Source organism: Arachis ipaensis, chromosome B6, assembly GCF_059453495.1.
Source record: "Arachis ipaensis isolate K30076 ecotype BB chromosome B6, ASM5945349v1, whole genome shotgun sequence".
Classification (NCBI taxonomy): Eukaryota; Viridiplantae; Streptophyta; class Magnoliopsida; order Fabales; family Fabaceae; genus Arachis; species Arachis ipaensis.
The window spans coordinates 124552789-124573865 of record NC_142441.1 but is presented as its reverse complement, the minus strand read 5'-3'; the positions used below and the strand labels follow the sequence as shown (position 1 = coordinate 124573865).

The window sequence follows — 21077 nt, the reverse complement described above, 5'->3', positions numbered from 1 at the left end:
ATAAATTTTTTAATAATTTAAAAATATGATAAAAATAGTTATTATATTAAAAAAATAAGATTTTGATGTGATTTAAATTAAAAAACTATAAATTGACAAAAAGAAACTATATATTGACAACAAAATTTAGAGATAAGATTATTTTGATGCGATTTTTTATAAGTATTAGAAAAAAAAATTTTTATCTTTACAATTTAATAATTTTATATCAAGTAATTATTGTGAATAACTAAATTTTACTCTAATTTTTGTGTACACTTTATAAATAGTTATTTAAATATTGTCACATAAATTTGGACTAAACGTAAAAAATATTTATTAAATATAAAAATTATTTTTGTCACTTATAAAAAATATATATAATATTTTTTAATTATTTTTTTATATTTTTAAATCATTCATAAATTTATTATCGTTCGTTTTATTTAAAATAATTTTGTTAACAATATGTATTTTGGATACTATTTTAATAATTTATTTTTACTAACTAAAATCAATAATAAAAAGAAGGGTAAAAAACGTAAACAAGCAAAGGACAGAACAATTTGACACAAATAAGTCAAAGCAGAATCTGATTCATCAATCAACCAAAGCACATTTAAATGTAGTTCGAACCTACCTGTTTCGAACTCACTTTTCATGTAATTCGAACCATGTAGATTCGAATTACACATTGATACCCAAAGCCACATAGTTCGAATTCAGCTGATTCGAATTACACAGAAACATGTAATTCGAATCAAGCTGATTCAAACTCCTCCCATGCACGCCATGCAACGTAATTCAAAGTTGCTTAATTCGAATTATAAAGGAGCAGAGCTGTATATATATGGTATGGATGTGAGTTGCTCTCATTAGAGGGGTAAAATGGCTAGTGAGGAAAGTTTTGTGGTGTTGGTTCACCACAGAGGATCGATTAAAAGAAAAACACATTCCGGTGTGAAGTTCACTGATAAGGATCCTCTCTGTATTATCATGAGGCCTACGACTAAGTATGATGACCTTGTTAGCTCTGTACTGATGAAACTTGGTCTGGATGGTGTGAAACGGGTTAAGAAGTTTTTCTATCGCATTCCAATCACGGTGCTCCAAGAAACCGTGAAGTATGATTGTTTCACGATCGGGAGTGATGAGGACTTGCAGGTCATGTTTCATTGTCGCCGGCAGTTTTCGGAAGTGAGGACACCAGAGCTGTTGGCAAAGTTGGTTGATGTGGTATCCAGCTCGGGAGGTTCGAACCGGAATACCACCACTTTAGCCACGGTAGCCGGTTCTAGCTCCAGACCTGCCATTGCTTCTTCCTCCGTCCCTGCGTACAAGCCACCCGTCCAGCCTGTCGCCTCCCTTTCGTTCGCTGTTGATCTCAACGGCAGTGTAGGCGACGAGGTTGGAATAGGAGAATTTCGGACGACCTCTTTACAGTGTGCTGCACCGGTTGGGGTTGGAGATGGATTGTTGGATGATCCAAAGGACAATGATGTCGAGCCGGATATGATTGCTGATGACAGTGGCGATGATATTGGAGTGAGTGAGCCTGCTGGGGCGGGAGGTGGTTCTAGCTCTGGCACACAGCAGTACCCTCCACATTTTTCATCTTTGGACTTGGATGCCATGAGGCAGGAGGGGGTTCCTGGGCAGCCTGCTGGATTTGGCGCTAGAGATGCGGAAAGGTCTGCAGGTCTGACAGAGTTCCAGGTTGGTCAGCAATTTCAGGATAAAGATGAGGCCCTGTTAAGTGTGAAGACTTACAGGGTACTGTTAGGAGTCCAGTTGACGATGCCTGGTACTGTTGCAGTCCTTAGGACGAGCCCTGTTCGAGTTGGTGGACAGCTGGACGAGTCTCAAGCTTATTTTCACAGACTGTTCTGGACGTTTCCATCGTGTATCGAGACATTCCGTCATTGCAAGCCGCTGGTTAGTATTGACGGCACCCATCTGTATGGCAAGTATGGGGGAACGTTGCTTGTCGCGATTGCACAGGACGGGAACTCCAACATACTCCTTGTTGCATTCGCACTAGTCGAGGGTGAGAATGCTGAGTCCTGGTCCTTCTTTCTCTCCCACCTGCGTCAGCACGTGACACCGCAGCCGAGTCTGCTGGTTATATCGGACAGGCATAACGGCATCAAGGCCGCGCTTGGGGCTCCCGACGGAGGCTGGTTACCTCCATCTGCATACTGGGCATTCTGCATTCGACATGTAGCGGCAAATTTCGCCCTAACCTTCAAGGGCAAAGATGCACGGAGGCTTCTTGTCAACGCGACATACGCTAAGACCGAGGTAGAGTTCGATTACTGGTTTGATATTCTGCGGTCTGAAGACCCGGCGATGTATGAGTGTGTGAATCGGATTGAGTATTCCTTGTGGACACAGCATTGTGATGAGGGGTGGAGATTCGGGCACATGACGATGAATATCTCCGAGTGTGTGAACTCAATCCTCAAGGGTGTCAGAAACCTCCCTGTGTGCTCGCTGGTGAAGGTAACATACGGAAGGCTGGCCGAACTATTTGTTCGCAAGGGGAGAGAGGCTGAGGCCCAGCTGGGAACCGGACAACAATTCAGTCAGCACTTGGTGAAGTGTGTTGAGGCCAACTTGAAGATGACGAGGTGCTTCACGGTGACTTTGTACGACAGGGATAACTCGGAGTTCACCGTCGCAGAGATGAATCCGACTGGTTCGTTCTCACTGGGTAGCTACAGAGTCTCACTTGCATCCCAGACATGTGACTGCGAATACTTCCAGGCATTTCATTTCCCGTGTCCGCACGCACTGGCATGCTGTGCCTACTCACGGCTTACATGGCAGCCTTACGTCCACCAGGTGTATCGTCTTAGTTCGGTGTTCAGTGTGTATCAGATGGGATTCACACCTCCCATTCCAGAGGGTTTCTGGCCACCATATAATGGGCCGACTGTGATCCCGGACCCTAACAAGAGGCGTGCGAGAGAGGGTCGTCCGAGGTCCACTAGGATACGGACCAATATGGACGAGGCAGATCCGAACCGGCCAAAGAGATATGGCCTCTGTCGGCAACCCAGACACATACGTCGGAGTTGCCCACAGGTCGGAGGAGCAGAGCACACAGGGGGACATGAGTAGGTGTATTCTTAGCTTTGGTACTTTGTTTATTTCACTTTGGTGTTTAGATTCCACTATTATAGGTTTCATTACTTGTAGTTGATAAGTGATAGAATTTGTTAATGTTAATGCGATGTACTGTGCATGGGATCTTAATTAATGAATATGTTCTATTTTCGGAGTTTTGAACGAAATGTCTGTTGAATGCACACGGCAATAAATAAATCTACAAATTAAATTAATACATGATGCGGAAACTATGCTAGTAATTGAAATAAACACTAAACAGCCATTTTCAAAGTACAATATCATGATTTGGAACAACATACTGAAACATAAATAACCAAACTACATGTTGGATCGTCAAAGTACATCAACGACAATAATAAACTTGGCTAAGATACAACAATGAACATGAACAAACAACATATAGGATACATGAATCATCTAAACAGATGCAAGCCGGTGAAGCAACGACGGGGTACCCGTGTCCTCTGGCCTCTCCGGATAAGCGGCTCCTCGTCCTCGATCTCATCCTCCTTCTCATCCGGGGCAGGCTGTGCAGGTGGCCTAGGCTGGACGGGTGCCCCAGACGGCCCGGCAACTGAATGCGACACAACAGTGTATGCGGAAGGAGGAGTACCACCCAATGCAAAATGGTCAGCAACAGGCATCGTAGGAGGCTTGTTCAGATCGACATCTAAAGGTGCCTGTGTGCCGGAGCTCTGACCACGCCTACGGGCCGCATCATCCTCTTACATGATGGCAGTAATCTCGTCTAGAAAGTGTGACCCGCCGAAGTCCGCATCAAGCCCATCACCTGCCATGAAGTCTGAAAACATCGTCCCCAGGCTAACCCATGGCGTACTCTCCTGAAGTGTCTGGTCATCGGCTAGTACACCAATGAAGTAATCTCCAAGCGGCCCCGAACCAAGTCCACCGTCACCATGGTCAGCCCCGTCACCCATACCTGACCCGTACCACTCGCCTCCATGCCCGCCAACATGGGGACTAACACCACCAACTGCAATATGCCCTGCAGCAACCCCCCCCACGGGTCCGTGCTGATCGTCGTCATCGTCGTCACCATGATCACCGTGCTCGTCCGCCGCAGCACGCCCTCTCTGTCTCCCTCCGTGTCCTCGTCGTCTTCCTCCACGTCGACCGTCCCCATCAGCCTCGTCCATAGCCTGGTCCAGCCACCTCCACTCACGCTGGCTCCGTCGTGTCCCCACACGAGCTCTCCTCTCGACCCGACGCCTATCCGGCACGTCGTCAACACGATCCATGTCAGGAACTCACCCAGCACCCCTCTGTGAGGCCTCCACAGGAATAGGAACGGCTCTCGGATCCCCCAAATACATCTCTGGTGACAAGAACCTCTTTCCATGCTGACTCCACCACTCCAGGAAGTCATGTGAGGGTCCAGGGTCTGCAACAACGTCGAACCTGATAACATGGTCCACACGGCTCTCCCAATGGAGATGCCAGAACTGCAAAGCGGACGGGAACCAACGATCACCGCCTCTCCTGTCCTTCGACATCAGAAAGTCGATGTTCAGGGCGGGCTGCTGACGGGGCTAGACTCCGGCGAACTACGGTAGAATCCTATCTATCTGATGCCACTCTATAACGACAAAGTATATCAGTGACGTCACAGACTGCCACATCGCCGTATGCCGAGGCTCCAACACCTCCGGATGCACAACCTGCAGTACCTCATGGAAGCTATACGGCATCCAGATAAACTGCACAAAGATTTCAACATTGTCAGGCCAACTCATGCTCCAAATTCATAAAGTTTAGTTAATTAAATAAACTTAGCTGGTAGTATACTCACATCCCTGTCCTGTAACATGTCTATCCTCAGTCTCCACATCTGCACTCTAGGTCCCTTATCGCTACCGGAAGGGTTGTAACCTGACCACCTGCATCTCACATGGGTGTTATGGCTAATTAAAGGTATGACAGATTTGTAATACATTAGAAGCGTACATGGAATTAACTATTTTAACTTGAAATAGAAAAGTCTGAGTAGGGTACCTCGAGGCCAATGGCTAGCTGCACGTATCATACCTGACAGGCCTAAACCTAGGAAAGCGCCAAAAGATCCAAGACTGAAGTAGCTGAAGTGGGCCCGCTAACTTCACCACATGTCTGTTCACCACTCGGCACATGCACCGATTCAACCATGCCAATGCTGCAGACCCCCAGCTGTAGGTACCCATCTCCTCAAGCCTAGCTACGTAGGGAAGCCATCAAATGTGAATGCGGTTGCCGGACTTGTCGGCAAACAGCTGAGTGCCCAACAACATCATGATATAGGCACGAGCAAAACGCCGCACAGTCTCCTCATCGGCTCCCTCGGGGCACTCTCCAAAAGTCTTTTGGAACCAGGTACAATTTACTGCGAACTTCTGAACCTGGCTCGGAGGAGGAATCACTCCAAGCAACTCCTGGAACCACACCCAAGCTGGACGGCCACCCTGGATGTATATCTGGAAATCTGTAAGGCAACCACTGACATAACGCCCGTCCACTGGCAACCCCAACTGGTACGCCATGTCCTGAAGTGTGATCGTGCACTCTCCGAACGGCATATGGAAGGTGTGCGTTTCCAGATGCCACCGCTCGACGAAGACACTGACAAGGGGCTCATCTAACCAGAACCATCTATCGTTCAGCCTCGTAAGATGGTATAATCCGGCCATCTACGAGTACGGAACATACCGCTCATCGAGTCGCATGTCCTGCTGCCGCCGCATTATTAGAACCACTTAGAAAACCAGTAACAAAAATAACTAACACCAGAAACCACTTATGGAAACCACTAACAGAATCTACATGCAAAACCAATATAATAAACCACTAGCAAAACCACATGCTTAAACCGCTAACTTAAACCACCTAGAAATCCACTTACGAAAACCACATGCAAAACCACTATCATAAACCACTTACAAAACCACATAGTAAACCACTTCCAATACCACCAAAATAAACTGCCAAAATAAATCATCAACAAAATTGCATACAAAACAACTAACAAAAACCACTAATAAAAACTACTAACCTAAACCGCCAACAAAACCACATGCTTAAACCGCTAACATAAACCACATACAAATCCACTTACGAAAACCACATGCAAAACCACTATCATAAACCGCACACAAAATCACATAATAAACAACTTCCAATACCACCAAAATAAACCTCCAAAATAAACCATCAACAAAACTGCATACAAAACCACTAACAAAAACCACTAATAAAAATCACTAACATAAACCGCCAACTAAACCGCATGCAAAACCTCTAAAATAAATCACTTGCAATACCACTAGGATAAACCACTAACATAAACCGCCACTAAAACCGCATGCAAAACCACTAACTCAGATAAACCGCTAGCACAAAGTTTTCTATCTACTAACCTCGTCGTTGATAACCCTGGCTATATGAGCAACTCCGTCCAACCGATATAGCCTTTCCGGATCGTCCCCCATTGGCTGAGTATTCTGTTCGAGTCTTTGTTGGATCGAATCTGGGTCGTTTTCTCTGGGATTTGATGAGGTATGAGAATGGAAAAGTGATTCGAATGAGGGGATTCGAACTCCTTATATAGCCGAATCCTAGGTAATTCGAATCAGCCCCATTCGAATTACTATTTGGGCCAAATTGTGAGTAATTCGAAACAACTAGATTCAAATTACTTGGGGCAGCGTGCACATGTGTAATTCGAACCAACCTAGTTCGAATTATGCTCATTTGTAGTTCGAATCATCTAGATTCGAATTAGCTTGGTTAATGGATCCTTTATAATTCGAGTTACATTGATTCGAATTATTTGTTAATGTAGTTAGAATCCAGCTAGTTCGAATTACATAGTAATGTGCTTTGGCTGATTCATGAAGCTATTTTCAGTTTGGCTGATTCATGTAATTTATTTCTTCCATTGGCTTAATAGTGTTTTTTGCCCTAAAGAATTTTGTCTTACATATTTAAAAGCCTATATTTAGAACTCATATCATATTCCCATTATCTAAACTCAAGTTGCTTTTGTTGAACAATGGTATTAATTTGCACTAACGTACTTATTATTTTTTTTTTATAAATTAAATATATATAATAATAAACACGAAGTTAGTCAAAATAATAGATATTATTAGAAGATAGAGATGAAGAGTAAGAGAGATTGAGCAGAAAAAAATTATATTGAATACTCACTAATTCCTTGTTAATATAAGGGAGCTTTGTTTATATTTTCATGAATTATTAATCTAAGTTTTTTTTTGTTTTGAGGTTATCCATTGATCTATTTTTAAGATTGAATTTTCGTTCTTTATTCTTTAAAAATTTAGAAGTATTGAAAAATATTTTAACTTTGTTTTAAATTCTGTTTATTACTTTGAAAAAATTAATATCGGAATTAAAGCTTGAAAACTCTTTTTTGTGACTTTTTTATTTGACTAGGAATAGTATTTTAAAAACTGCGCGACGTTGTTTTTCTCTTAATTTTCAATTGTTTAGTACTAGCTTAAATACGTGACATATAATTCAACCTAAAACTACTTTTTGACTATTATTTAAAACTGAATCAATATTGTGTTAAACCTCTTTTCTTAATCGGTTAACCAAGAAATTAGTGATTGATTAATTAAAGATAAATTGAATTACCAAAGAATTAGAGTTCAATTATTTATGATTTATCGTGAAAAAATCTTTGCATGCATCAAAATAGATAAACATAAGGTTTAATCTTCCTGAAAAATAAACATCTCCAAAACCCTTGATATTCTCAATGACTGTTTTCTCTCAATTTTATACGCGTTCATCACTGTCTGCACAAGCATTCAAGCACTTAACTTCCAAGCAAGATACGACCTCAACCCTCAAATCCAGGTTCAATCGATTTAGTTAGTGATTCAAGCCGATATTTTCTTTCTCAATCCTTTAATCCTCGTAAAACGATATCCACTCACCGTGGTATTACTTAAACGATTTGGTGCACTTATTAGTATCCATGAACATTAGTTGATGCTCATCAACGAGAGGATTAGAGAGAGTGAGAGACGAGAGGGTGAGGAGAGAGAGATGGTGTAATTCGAAATGAGGGGGGAGAGGATTTTCGATTCGAATTTAGGACAACATTACCATCGGATTTACTGGCATATGCGAGTGGATAAAACGCTGCATTCAACTAATTACGTTTATCATCGGAAAAAACCAACCCTAAATCCGATGGTAATCGTGGCACCAATTATTTTGCCTTTCTCTCCATTTGTTACTGGCGAATTTACCATCGAAAAACCGAATCTGAGAGTAAGTTTTTTATCTGACGAATTTGTTACAAAATCTGCCGATAAAGCCGTCGTTAACCTCCAATACTAAATTCGGCAGTATTTAGTATTTTTCTTGTAGTGTACTTTCCTTTTTCAATTTATACAACCCACACCTTAATGATTGAAAAATGACAATCCGTCTCCTATCATTCCTTTTAGTTAGATGCATGAGCCCTTCTATGAGAATTTCTGGTAAAAAGTGACAGAAAATGCTTACGTATGACAGTACCTTGTATGATCTAGCCTTCACTTGTCCTACATGGATGATAACCATTTGATTGGGATTGTTTATTGCCTTTACAGTCATCAAAATAATGCTGCAGAGAAATGATAACCATTTGATTGGGACATCGTTTTGATGATTATTTAGGAGCTAAACAATCCCAATTGAATGGTTATCATTCATGTAAGACTGATGAATGCCAAGTCATACAAATTACATTATATATAAGCATTTTTCATTATCTTTTGCCAAAAAATTTTACAAAAAGATTCACGTGTCTAATAAAAAGGAAGAATAAGGACTCATGCATCTAATGAAAAAGAAGAATAAGGGACGTATTATCAATTTCCAATCATTAAGGTACAAATTGTCTAAATTAAAAAGAGCAAAGACTGAAAAAAATTTTACTCATATTTTAAAAATTCAAACCATAATTTTTGGAGTAGTTCTTTTGTAAATACCACCTCTGCGGCTCTGCCAATCAAAGAATTCATCTCAATCCAATCTCTATTCAATTAACTTCACGATTAATATTAATCGTATTAACAAAATTTGTCTTGAAATAAGATTGTCTATTTACATAGTTTGTGGCTACTATCATGATTTGTTCTTCTTGCTTTTCTTTGATCAATATTGTAAAAATAAACAATTTTTTTTTAAACAAAAAGCTCAACACAGTAAGATGGAATATTTAGAAAGTTCAAAATTATAATGTAAACACTAAAAAAGAAACCGTAGTTATCACTGGCATTGCCATCAACAACTAGACGGAACAAAGTCAACCCACTCTTTGTAGCTCTTAATCGACTTGGTAATAATTTTCGCAACGCCTGTCTTTTAATTCCTGAAAATCCTGGCATTTCTTTCCAACCACGTATTCCTGATAGCAAAAAATCCAATCAGCGACTTGTTACGTTCGTCTTTTTTTATAGGAGCTCCTGTTCAACTCTCAAAGTGTTGCTTAATAGTTCCTGGAATAGACTAAAGTTTATTATAGACATATAACTAAGCACACCACACCTGCCACGTGAACTCACAGCCAATGAATAAGTGGAAATCATTCTCAGTTTTTTTTTTACATAAAACACAAATCATATCCTTGTGATCAATAATGCCCAATCTAATCAATCTTTCCTTAGTATTGACCCTACCAACTAACACAAACTAGGTGAGTAGCTCAACTCTTGGTGGTACTAGTCCTCTCCATATAGATCTAGTGAAACTATAACTGCTAATGTCCTCCAGGAGAGTCTCAGCCTGCAAAACCTGCACAAATGAGTTAGTAGAATAAACTCCTTATCTATCACATTTCCATACTATTCTGTCTTCCCTCTCACTTGTTAACCTGACAGATTGTAGAACTCCATGAAGTTGGTTAACTAATTCTAACTCCCATTGGAATAGTACCCTTCTCCAATGAAAGTTCCATATCCACTCCAGTCCATCCCAAAACCCAAAGTCCCCTATTACAGATCTGACTTGGTTTAAAACCGAGAAAAGCCTTGGAAATACATCCTGAAACACACCACATGGTAGCCAATTATCTTTCCAGAAACGACTTCTTCTACCATATCCTAACTCTAATTATAACCCTCTGATCATCTTATCTCTCGCTTGCTGTTCTCTTATCTGCAACTGACAAATGTCTCTCCACGGACCCTTTATTTTAGGAACCGGCTGACAAAAAAGAAGGACATTTGGATTCAAGTCATTGCAGGAGCACACAATTTTCTTCCATAATGGGTAATCCTCCTTTAAAAACTGCCACCACCACTTGAACAATAATGCTGTATTCCGAAGCACTGCATCGCCCACGCCCAAACCCCCAAAGCGTTTTGGAGCTTGCACAATATCTCACCTCACCAAAAGTACCCAATCCCTTCCATCCTCATTACTCCATAAGAACATCCTCTGCAAAGATATCAACTTATCTACTACTGCTCTGGGCATCTTATATAAGTTAAGATAGTAAACCGGCAGACTATTAAGCACAGATTTAACGAGTACCAGCTTACCAGCTTTATTAATCGTTTTGGCTTTCCACAGATTGAGTTTTTCTTCTACTTTGTCTATAATATGTTTCCATGTTTTGACCAATTTCAGATTCGCTCCCAAAGAAATACTTATGAGCGGATAATTTATACCCTTTTTGGCATTGTTTTTACATAGTTTTTAGTATGTTTTAATTACTTTTTATTATATTTTTATTAGTTTTTATTCAAAAATCACATTTCTGGACTTTACTAGGAGTTTGTGTATTTTTCTATGATTTCAGATATTTTCTAGCTGAAATTGAGGGACCTGAGCAAAAATCTGATTCAGAGGCTGAAAAAGGACTGCAGATGTTGTTGGATTCTGACCCTGCTGCATTCGAAGTGGATTTTCTGGAGCTATAGAAGCCCAATTGGCGCCCACTCAATTGAGTTGGAAATTAGACATCCTGGCTTTCTAGCAATATATAATAATCCATACCTTGCCCGAGATTTGATGGCCCAAACTGGCGTTCAAAGTCAGCCTAAAACATCTTGGCGTAAAACGCCCAAACTGGCACCAGAATTGGAGTTAAACGCCCAAACTGGCACCAAAGCTGGCGTTTAACTCCAGGAACAGCCTATGCATGAAAAAAGCTTTAATGCTCAGCCCAAGCACACACCAAGTGGGCCCCGTAAATAGATTTCTACACTATCTGCACTTAGTTACTCATTTTCTGTAAACCTAGGTTACTAGTTTAGTATAAAAACTGCTTTTAGAGATTTATTTTATATCTTTGGAATATCTTTTGATCACTTTGATCTTTGAGACCATTGTTCACGTTTGGAGAAGCTGGCCTCATGGCCATACCTAGACTTTACACTTATGTATTTTCTACGGTGGAGTTTCTACACCCCATAGATTAAGGTGTGGAGCTCTGCTGTTCTTCATGAATTAATGCAAGTACTATTGTTTTTCCTTTAATTCACGCCTACTTTCTCTCCAAGATATACTCTTGTTCTTAATTCAGTTAAGTCATAATGAAGGGGTGACCCGTGACAATCACCCAATCTTCATTACTCGCTTAGCCAAGATCGTGTGGCTGACAACCACAAAGCGATCTACATGATGTTCAACGTAGTCATTGGACGACCGCTGGAGTATAATCTCTTGGATATCTAATACACGAACCGAGTCCGTGAGATTAGTATCTTCGTGGTATAGGCTAGAACCATTGGCAGCATTCCTGAGATCCGAAAAGTCTAAACCTTGTCTGTGGTATTTCGAGTAGGATCTGGGAAGGGATGACTGTGACGAGTTTCAAACTTACGAATGTTGGGCGCAGTGACAGTGTACAAAAGGACAATGGTCCTATTCCGACGCTAGCGAGAGCCGACAGATGATTAGACGTGCGGTGACAGCGCATATGGATTTGTTTTCATCCGAGAGGATCATACAGCTTGCCATGGAAGGAGGTAACGCATGGTTGGAAGAAGGCAGTAGGAAAGCAGAAGTTCAGAAGCAACAAAGCATCTCCAGACGCTTATCTGAAATTTCCACCAATGAATTACATAAGTATCTCTATCTTATTTTCTGTTTTATTTATATTTTAATTATCAAAACCTCATAACCATTTGAATCCGCCTAACTGAGATTTACAAGGATGACCATAGCTTGCTTCAAGCTGACAATCTCCGTGGGATCGACCCTTACTCACGTAAGGTTTATTACTTGGACGACCCAGTGCACTTGCTGGTTAGTTGCGCGGAGTTGTGTGAAAAAGTGTGTAGTCACGTTTTGCGCACCAAGTTTTTGGCGCCGTTGCCGGGGATTGTTCGAGTTTGGACAACTGACGGTTCATCTTGTTGCTCAGATTAGGTAATTTTATTTTATTTTTAAGCTTTTTATTTTTGAAAATTTCAAAAAAAATATTTTGTGTTCTTCAAAATTTTTAAGAATGAATTCTAGAGTTTCATCATGATCTGTTGAAGCCTGGCTGGTTGTCAAGCCATGTCTAAATTCTTTTGGACCGAGGTCTCCACTTATCATTGCAGGAGCTTTTTTATTCCCATCAATATGGCTGTTGTATGTAATGCTCTGCTGAAGCTTAGCTGGCCATTGGCCATGTCTAATATTTTGGACCGAAGCTTTCACATAAAGCTTGGTTGGCTATTAAGCCATGTCTAAATTTTTGGACCGGAGCTTTAGACTAACATTGCATGATTCCTGGAATTCTTATTAAAAATTTTGTATCTTTTTATTTTCTTTTTCCAACATAATTTTGAAAAATCAAAAAAAATTTATAAAACCATAAAAACCAAAAATTCTGTATTTCTTGTTTAAGTCTAGTGTCAAATTTTAAGTTTGGTGTTAATTGCATGTTCTAACTTTTCTTAAAAATTTTGAAAAATTCATGCATGTGTTCCTCATTTATCTTCAAGTTGTTCTTGATGATTTTCCTTGTTTGATCTTTACATTTTCTTGTTTTGTGTCTTTTCTTGTTTTTCATATGCATTCTTAAATTATTAGTGTCTATAGATTAAAAATTTTTTAAGTTTGGTGTCTTGCATGTCTTTCTTTTCTTAAAAATTTTCAAAAATATGTTCTTGGTGTTCATCATGATCTTCAAAGTGTTCTTGGTGTTCATCTTGACATTCAAAGTGTTCTTGCATATTTTTCTTGTTTTGATTCGTGATTTTTATGTCATGTTTCATTTTGATGTTTTTCTCTTTCCGCATTAAAAATTCAAAAATAAAAAATAATATCTTTCCCTTATTCTTCTCATAAATTTCGAAATTTTGAATTGATTTAGTCAAAGAATTTTAAAATTTGGTTGTTTCTTATTAGTCAAGTCAAAATTTCAACTTCAAAATCCTATCTTTTTCAAAAATCAAATCTTTTTCATTTTTTTCTTAATATTTTAAAAAATTTTAAAAATTTGATTTTCAAAATCTTTTTCTTAGTTCATATTTTCGAAATTAATGCTAACATTTAATGTCTAGATTTAAAAATTTTCAAGTTATTACTTGCTTATTAAGAAAGGATCAATCTTTAAATTCTAAAATCATATCTTTTAGTTTCTTATTAGTCAAGTAATCAACTTTAATTTCAAAAATAAAATCTTTTTAAATTCCTTTTCAAATCTTTTTCAAAATAAATTTCAATCATATATTTTTCAAAATCAATTTCAAAATCTTTTCTAACTTCTTATCTTTTCAAAATTGATTTTCAAATCTTTTTCAATTAACCACTTAACTTTTTGCTTGATTTTAAAAAGTTTATTATTTCTTATCTTTTTCAAAACTACCTAACTACTTTTCTTTCTCTTATTTTTGAAAACTCCTCACCACTTTTTCAAAATTCCTTTTTAATTAACTAATTGTTTTAAATTTTAATTTTAGTTTATTCCTTTTAATAATTTTGAATACTAACCAATAATTAAAACAAAAATAAAAATATTTTCCTTTTATTTTAATTTAAAATTTGAATTCTCTCTCTCTCTCATCTCTTTCTATCTATTTATTTAATCACTAACACTTCTTTTCTTCTTTAAATTCGAACCCTCTCTACCTCTCTGTGTTCGAATTTTTCTCTTCTCATTCTTCTACTCTTCTCTTCTTATACTCACATAAAGGAATCTCTATACTGTGACATAGAGGATTCCTCTTCTTCTCTGTTCTCTTCTTTTTCATATGAGCAGGAGCAAGGATAAGAATATTCTTGTTGAAGCTGATCCGAAACCTGAAAGGACTCTAAAGAGGAAGCTAAGAGAAGCTAAAGTACAACACTTTAGAGAGGACCTAACAGAATTTTTCAAAAAAGAAGAAGAGATGGCCGAACCCAACAACAATGGTGGAGATGCAAGGAAGATGCTTGGTGACTTTATTGCACCCTCTTCTGACTTCTGTGGAAGGAGCATCTCAATTCCTGCAATTGGAGCAAACAACTTTGAGCTTAAGCCTCAATTAGTTTCTCTGATGCAGCAGAATTGCAAGTTTCATGAACTTCCATTGGAAGATCCTCATCAGTTCTTAGCTGAATTCTTGTAAATCTGTGACACTGTTAAGACCAATGGGATTAATCCTGAGGTCTACAGACTTATGCTTTTTCCCTTTGCTGTAAGAGACAGAGCCAGGACATGGTTGGACTCACAATCTAAAGATAGCCTGAACTCTTGGGAAAAGTTGGTCAATGCTTTCTTGGCCAAATTCTTTCCACCTCAGAAGTTGAGGAAGCTTAGAGTGGAATTCCAAACCTTCAGACAGAAGGAAAGTGAATCCCTCTATGAAGCTTGGGAAAGATACAAGCAATTGATCAGGAGGTGTCCTTTTGATATGTTTTTAGAATGGAGCATCATATGTATATTCTATGATGGTCTGTCTGAATTGTCCAAGATGTCATTGGATCACTCTGCTGGAGGATCTCTTCATCTGAAGAAGACGCCTGCAGAAGCCCAGGAACTCATTGAAATGGTTGTAAATAACCAGTTCATGTATACTTCTGAAAGGAATCCTATGAATAATGGGACAACTCAGAAGAAAGGAGTTCTTGAGATTGATACTCTGAATGCAATATTGGCTCAGAACAAAATATTGACTCAGCAAGTCAATATGATTTTTCAGAGTCTGTCTAGAATGCAAGCTGCAACAGGCAGTACTAAGGAAGCTTCCTCTGAAGAAGAAGCCTATGACCCTGAGAACCCTGGAATGAAAAAGGTGAATTACATGGGAGAATCCTATGAAAACACCTATAATCTTTCATGGAGGAATCATCCAAATTTCTCATGGAAGGATCAATAGAAGCCTAATCAAGGCTTCAGTAACAATAATGGTGGGAGAAATAGGTTTGACAATAGCAAACCTTTTCCATCATCTTCTTAGCAACAGACAGAGAATTCTAAGCAGAGCCACTCTGACTTAGCAACTGTAGTCTCTGATCTATCTAAGACCACTCTCAGTTTTATGACTGAAGCAAGGTCCTCCATTAGAAATTTGGAGGCACAAGTGGGTCAGTTGAGTAAAAGCGTTACTAAACTCCCTCCTAGTACTCTCCTAAGCAATAGAGAAGAGAATCCAAAGAGAGAGTGCAAGGCCATCTACACGTCCAACATGGCCGAACCTATAGAGGAGGGAAAGATAGTGATTTCCACTGAGGAAGACATCAATGGACGTCCACTAGCCACCAAGGAATTCCCTAATGAGGAACCCAAGGAATCTGAGGCTCATATAGAGACCATAGAGATTCCACTGAACTTACTATTGCCATTCATGAACTTTGATGAGTATTCTTCCTCTGAAGAGGATGAAGATATTGTGGAAGAGAAAGTTGCTCAATATCTAGGAGCAATCATAAAGCTGAATGCCAAGTTATTTGGTAATGAGACCTGGGAGGATGAACCCCCATTGCTCATCAATGAACTAAATGATCTGGTTCAACTGAAATTACCTTAGAAGAAACAGGATCCTGGAAAGTTCTTAATACCTTATACCATAGGCACCATGACCTTTGAGAAGGCTCTGTGTGACCTGGGGTCAGGGATAAACCTCATGCCCCTCTCTGTAATGGAGAAACTAGAGATCTTTGAGGTACAAGCTGCAAGAATCTCACTAGAGATGGCAGACAATTCAAGGAAACAAGCTTATGGACTTGTAGAGGATGTCTTGGTGAAGGTTGAAGGCCTGTACATCCCTGTTGATTTCATAATCCTAGATACTGGAAAGGAAGAGGATGAATCCATCATCCTTGGAAGACCCTTCCTAGCCACAGCAAGAGCTGTGATTGATGTGGATAGAGGAGAGCTAGTCCTTCAATTGAATGAGGACTACCTTGTGTTTAAGGCCCAATGATCTTCTTCTATAACCATGGAGAGAAAGTATGAAAAGCTTCTCTCAATACAGAGTCAAACAGAGCCCCCACACTCAACTTCTAAGTTTGGTGTTGGGAGGCCATCATTAAGCTCTGAGTCTCTGTGAAGCTCTCTAAGAGCTCACTGTCAAGCTATTGACATTAAAGAAGCGCTTGTTGGGAGGCAACCCAATGTTATTTAATTATATTTATTTATTTTCCATTGTTATTTTTATGTTTTCTTTAGGTTGATGATCATGTGAAGTCACAAAAACAAATGAAAAATCAAAAACAGAATAAAAAACAGCATAAAAAATAGCACACCCTAGAGGACAAGCTCACTGGCATTTAAACGCCAGTAAGGATAGCAGAATGGGCGTCTAACGCCCAGTCTGGCAGCATTCTGGGCGTTAAACGCCAAAATGGGTAGCACTATGGGCGTTTAATGCCAAAAAGGGCTGACTGGCATCTGGCTGGTGTTAAAACGCCAGAAATGGGCATCTGGCTGGCGTTTAACGCCAGAAATGGACAGCAGAGTGGCGTTTAACGCCAGGAAAGGTAGCAGAGCTGGTGTTAAATGCCAGATTTGGCACAGAATGGGCGTTTGAACGTCAAAATGGTGCAGGAACTCTGATAAACCACTATTTTATGGTTTATATTGTGTTTAATTGTGTGGTTTTATCATGATCCTTACCCACTTATTCATTAAATTAGCATACAATTATAATTCCTTCCTAAATTTATTACATGTTTGAAAACTGCTTCCTAGAGACTTTAATTATGTATTTTTAATTCTCCTTTATTCCATTCGATGACGTGATCTGTGTGTTGAGTGTTTCAGACTTTACAGGGCATGAATGAGTTGGAGATTGGAAAGGAAGCTGGCAGAAATGGAAGGAACACAAGAATTTGAGGAGATAACCAGCGAGAAGTGACGCGGTCGCATGGCTCACGCGACCACGCGAAGGAGAGCAAATTGCAGTGACGCGGCCGCATGGCTCACGCGGCCGCGCGGATTGGAAAAGCTAAAGCGACGCGGTAGCATGGACAACCCGAACGCGTGGCAAGGAAAAGCACGAATGACGCGTCCGCATGGGTGACGCGATCGCGTGACATGTGCGATCTGCATAATCTGCAGAACTCACTGGGGGCGATTTTGGACCTTATTTCGACCCAGTTTTCGGCCCGGAACAGCAGACTAGAGCCAGAGAATATGCAAAAACAAAGGACAACATTCATTCTACACAGTTTTCAGTTTTAGATCGAGTTTTACTCCTCCTCTAGGTTTTTTTTTCTTTAGTTTTTAGGATTTAATTTTCAATTGGTCTTAGCATTGAAACATTGAGAAGAGTTAGTACTTCATCAAGACTTCGTCATTCTAGTTCGTTCTCTTAACTTGGTTTTATTATTCCATGTTCTTTGCTTTGCTCAATTTTGTCAATTGAATACTTTTATGATTATTTAATACAAGGGTTATTTCTTTTATTTTAATTCATTTTAATTTCCAATAATCATGTCTTCTTTTAATTCCCTTTCATGTGTTATGGATTTATTATTTACAATGAGCAAGTAGTTCCCTTACTTGATGGGGAGTTGATTGAAAGGAACTCTTGAGTTGGAAGGATTGAAAGAAAATTTGTAATTGGGTTAACTGTTGGATTGCTATCTAGTCACTAACACCAATCCCTTTGAACTAAGTGGGTTGCAACTCGTGAACAGATCTAGCATTCCAACTCGTTTGACTTTCCTTTACCTAGTAAAGGATAATTAAACAGAACAACCATTAATTATCAATTAATCTTGAAATCATTCCATCAATAATAGAGATTCCAACTAATCAACTCCCACTCAAGGCTTTTACTCATATTATTTAATTTTCCCAATTTAATTTTCCATCTACTTAACTCAATTTCTTTGGAAACATCTGATTAATAAAATAGAACACTTTTCTGCAACTCGTTGGGAGACGACCTAGGACTCAAACTCCCAATAATTTTTACTTTAAATTCTCTGTGACATATTTCTAAATTGATAGGCAGATTTTCGATGAGTTAAGAACTATACTTACAACGTAACTATTTTAATAATTTTTAATTCACCAACTTCTGTGCTCCGTCAATTTTTGGCGCCGTTGCCGGGGAGTTGCAATAGAGTGCTAAAGTTATTAATTAGAATTTATTTATTTGCATTTTATTTTATTATTTTTACTATGAGCTGCATGTTTCTTTCGTCAAATGACGCGTTCACTACCTAACCCCAACTTGCCAATATTCGATCCTGAAATTGAAAGGACTATTTCACGAATAAGGCGAGCTAAGCGTCGGTTAGTCCTCTCTAAGGACGAATCTGAAACGTCAGTTGAGGAAGAAACCAGTCCCCGTTCTACTAATTCGATTGTTTTACGTGCAGGAGACATGGCAGCTAGGAGAGCTACCATCCAGGAGGAATGAGCTCCTGATTTTACGATGCAACCGTTTCAAGCGCATCATCCAGTGGTAGCTACAGATTTTGAAATAAAGACCGCACTGCTAAATTTGATGCCCAAGTTTCATGGCTTACCTGCTCAAGAGCCCATCAAGTACTTGAGAGATTTCCAAGCAGCCTGTTCCACTGTCAGGCGTGATGGTACTGATGAAACTTCAATTTTGCTGAAAGCTTTCCCGTTTTCTCTTGAGAGAAAGGCAAGAGAGTGGTACTACACTCAACCTCTAGCAAATGTATCCAACTGGGATACACTCAAAAAGGAGTTTTTGGAGAAATTCTTTCCATCTGAAGTTACTGATAAACTGAGGAAGGATATTTCCACAATTGTTCAGGATGACAATGAGTCTCTCTTTGAATACTGGGAGCGCTTCAATAATCTTCTGGAAGCATGCCCCCACCACAGGATTGATAAGATGGTGTTACTCAGCTATATCACACAGGGTATGAGGCCCCAAGATAAGACTACATTGGAAAGTGCCAGCAATGGGTCTATGAAGAAGTACAAGACCACTGATGAAGCATGGCAATTGATCAGTGATTTAGCTGAATCTACTAGGAACCACAGGCAAAAGCAAGGCCATTCAAAAGCTGTTGCAGAAGTATCCTCTAACAGAGAGACTGCGGCTCTAGCTCAGAGTATATGTGAGATGACCAACTTGCTGAAGCAGATGCAATTGAATCAACAACAAGCTCAGCAAGCTCAACCTCCTCCACCACAACAAAACCAACAACTAGTCCCATAGAGAGTTTGCGGAATCTGTGTTGATTATAGCCATTATACTGATGAATGCCCGCAGCTCCAACAAGAAGACAACATGGTGGCATCCACTCATAACTTCTATGACCGCCCCAACCAAGGGTACAATCAAAGTGGAAACAATAACCATGGATGGCAGGACAATTCTAACCAGAATTGGAGGGACAACAATAACAGAGGAGGCAGAGATAATCAGGGAAATCAGAGGTGGAATAATAACAACAACAGGCAGCAGAATCAACCTTACAGAGCACCTCACCTGAGGCAAAACCAAGGACCACAGCACAATCAACAGCAGACCTCTCAATTCACTCATTCTTCTTCATCTCCTAATGAAGAGTTACTACAATCTTTTGAGCGAAGACAGCAGACCATGGAAAATAACATCATGAATAGTATTAATGCCAGTCTGAACGGTCTGACCTCTACTTTGCAAGCTCTTGTCTCACAGATTGGAGCAACGCAAAATTCCAGTAACCAACCTTCAAGCTCCACTGGAATCCCCTCTCAACTATTACCCAATCCAAAGGGAGGCGTTAATGCCATCACCCTAAGGTCCGAAACCACTCTGCAGGAGAGGAACCAGGAGGAACCAAGCCCACCAGAACACGCCTCAGCTGAAGAGGTTGTAGAAATAGAAGATGTTAAGGAGGAAGAGGACATACAGGACATAGCTGAAGAAGAAATAGCTCAACGACAAAAGGAAGCACCAAAAGGCACAGACACTACAGAAAACACTACTCCTATTCCATTTCCACAACTTGCAAGGAAGCCCAGGATGCAGCTGGAACCCGATCCTAAAATGGTAGAAATATTCAAAAAGGTCGAGGTAATTGTTCCTCTTTTTGATGTTATTCAGCAAGTACCTAAATATGCAAAGTTTCTAAAAGATTTGTGTATTCATAAAGACAAAATTAATGAATTAGAAACTATTCCTTTAGGTAGTTCCATATCTGCTTTAATGGGAGGATTACTTGAAAAATGTAGTGATCCAGGTCCTTGTATAGTTAGCTGTACTATTGGTGGTGTAGTAATTTATGATTGCATGTGTGATTTAGGAGCATGTGTTAGTATAATGCCTTTGGCTATATATGATATTTTGAGGCTCCCTCCCTTAAAAAGGTCGGCAGCTCGTTTTGTGTTAGCAGATAAAAGCATTATTACAGTGGCTGGAGTTGCTCAAGATGTTTTGGTGAACATTAAAGGGCTTACATTTCCCACTGATTTTTATATCTTGGAGATGCCCCATAATGATTCAGATAAACCATCATCAATCCTACTTGGAAGACCATTCCTGAAGACATCAAAATTCAAATTGGATGCTTTTTCAGGAACATACTCCTTTGAAATAGATGGCCGCATAGTAATCTTC

The 21077-nt window shown here is 39.5% G+C and overlaps 2 non-coding genes and 1 pseudogene across 2 annotated transcripts; all 3 read right to left on the bottom strand.

Annotated features, from left to right (window-relative positions):
• Positions 1-3524: 3524 nt before the first annotated feature.
• On the bottom strand, positions 3525-4268 carry LOC148562606 (uncharacterized; annotated as a pseudogene).
• Positions 4269-14852: 10584 nt separating this feature from the next.
• Positions 14853-14959, bottom strand: LOC148562605 (small nucleolar RNA R71). The gene has a single exon (XR_015888324.1). It is a non-coding gene; the product is annotated as a small nucleolar RNA R71 (small nucleolar RNA).
• Positions 14960-19247: 4288 nt separating this feature from the next.
• Positions 19248-19354, bottom strand: LOC148562604 (small nucleolar RNA R71). The gene has a single exon (XR_015887787.1). It is a non-coding gene; the product is annotated as a small nucleolar RNA R71 (small nucleolar RNA).
• Positions 19355-21077: the final 1723 nt, after the last annotated feature.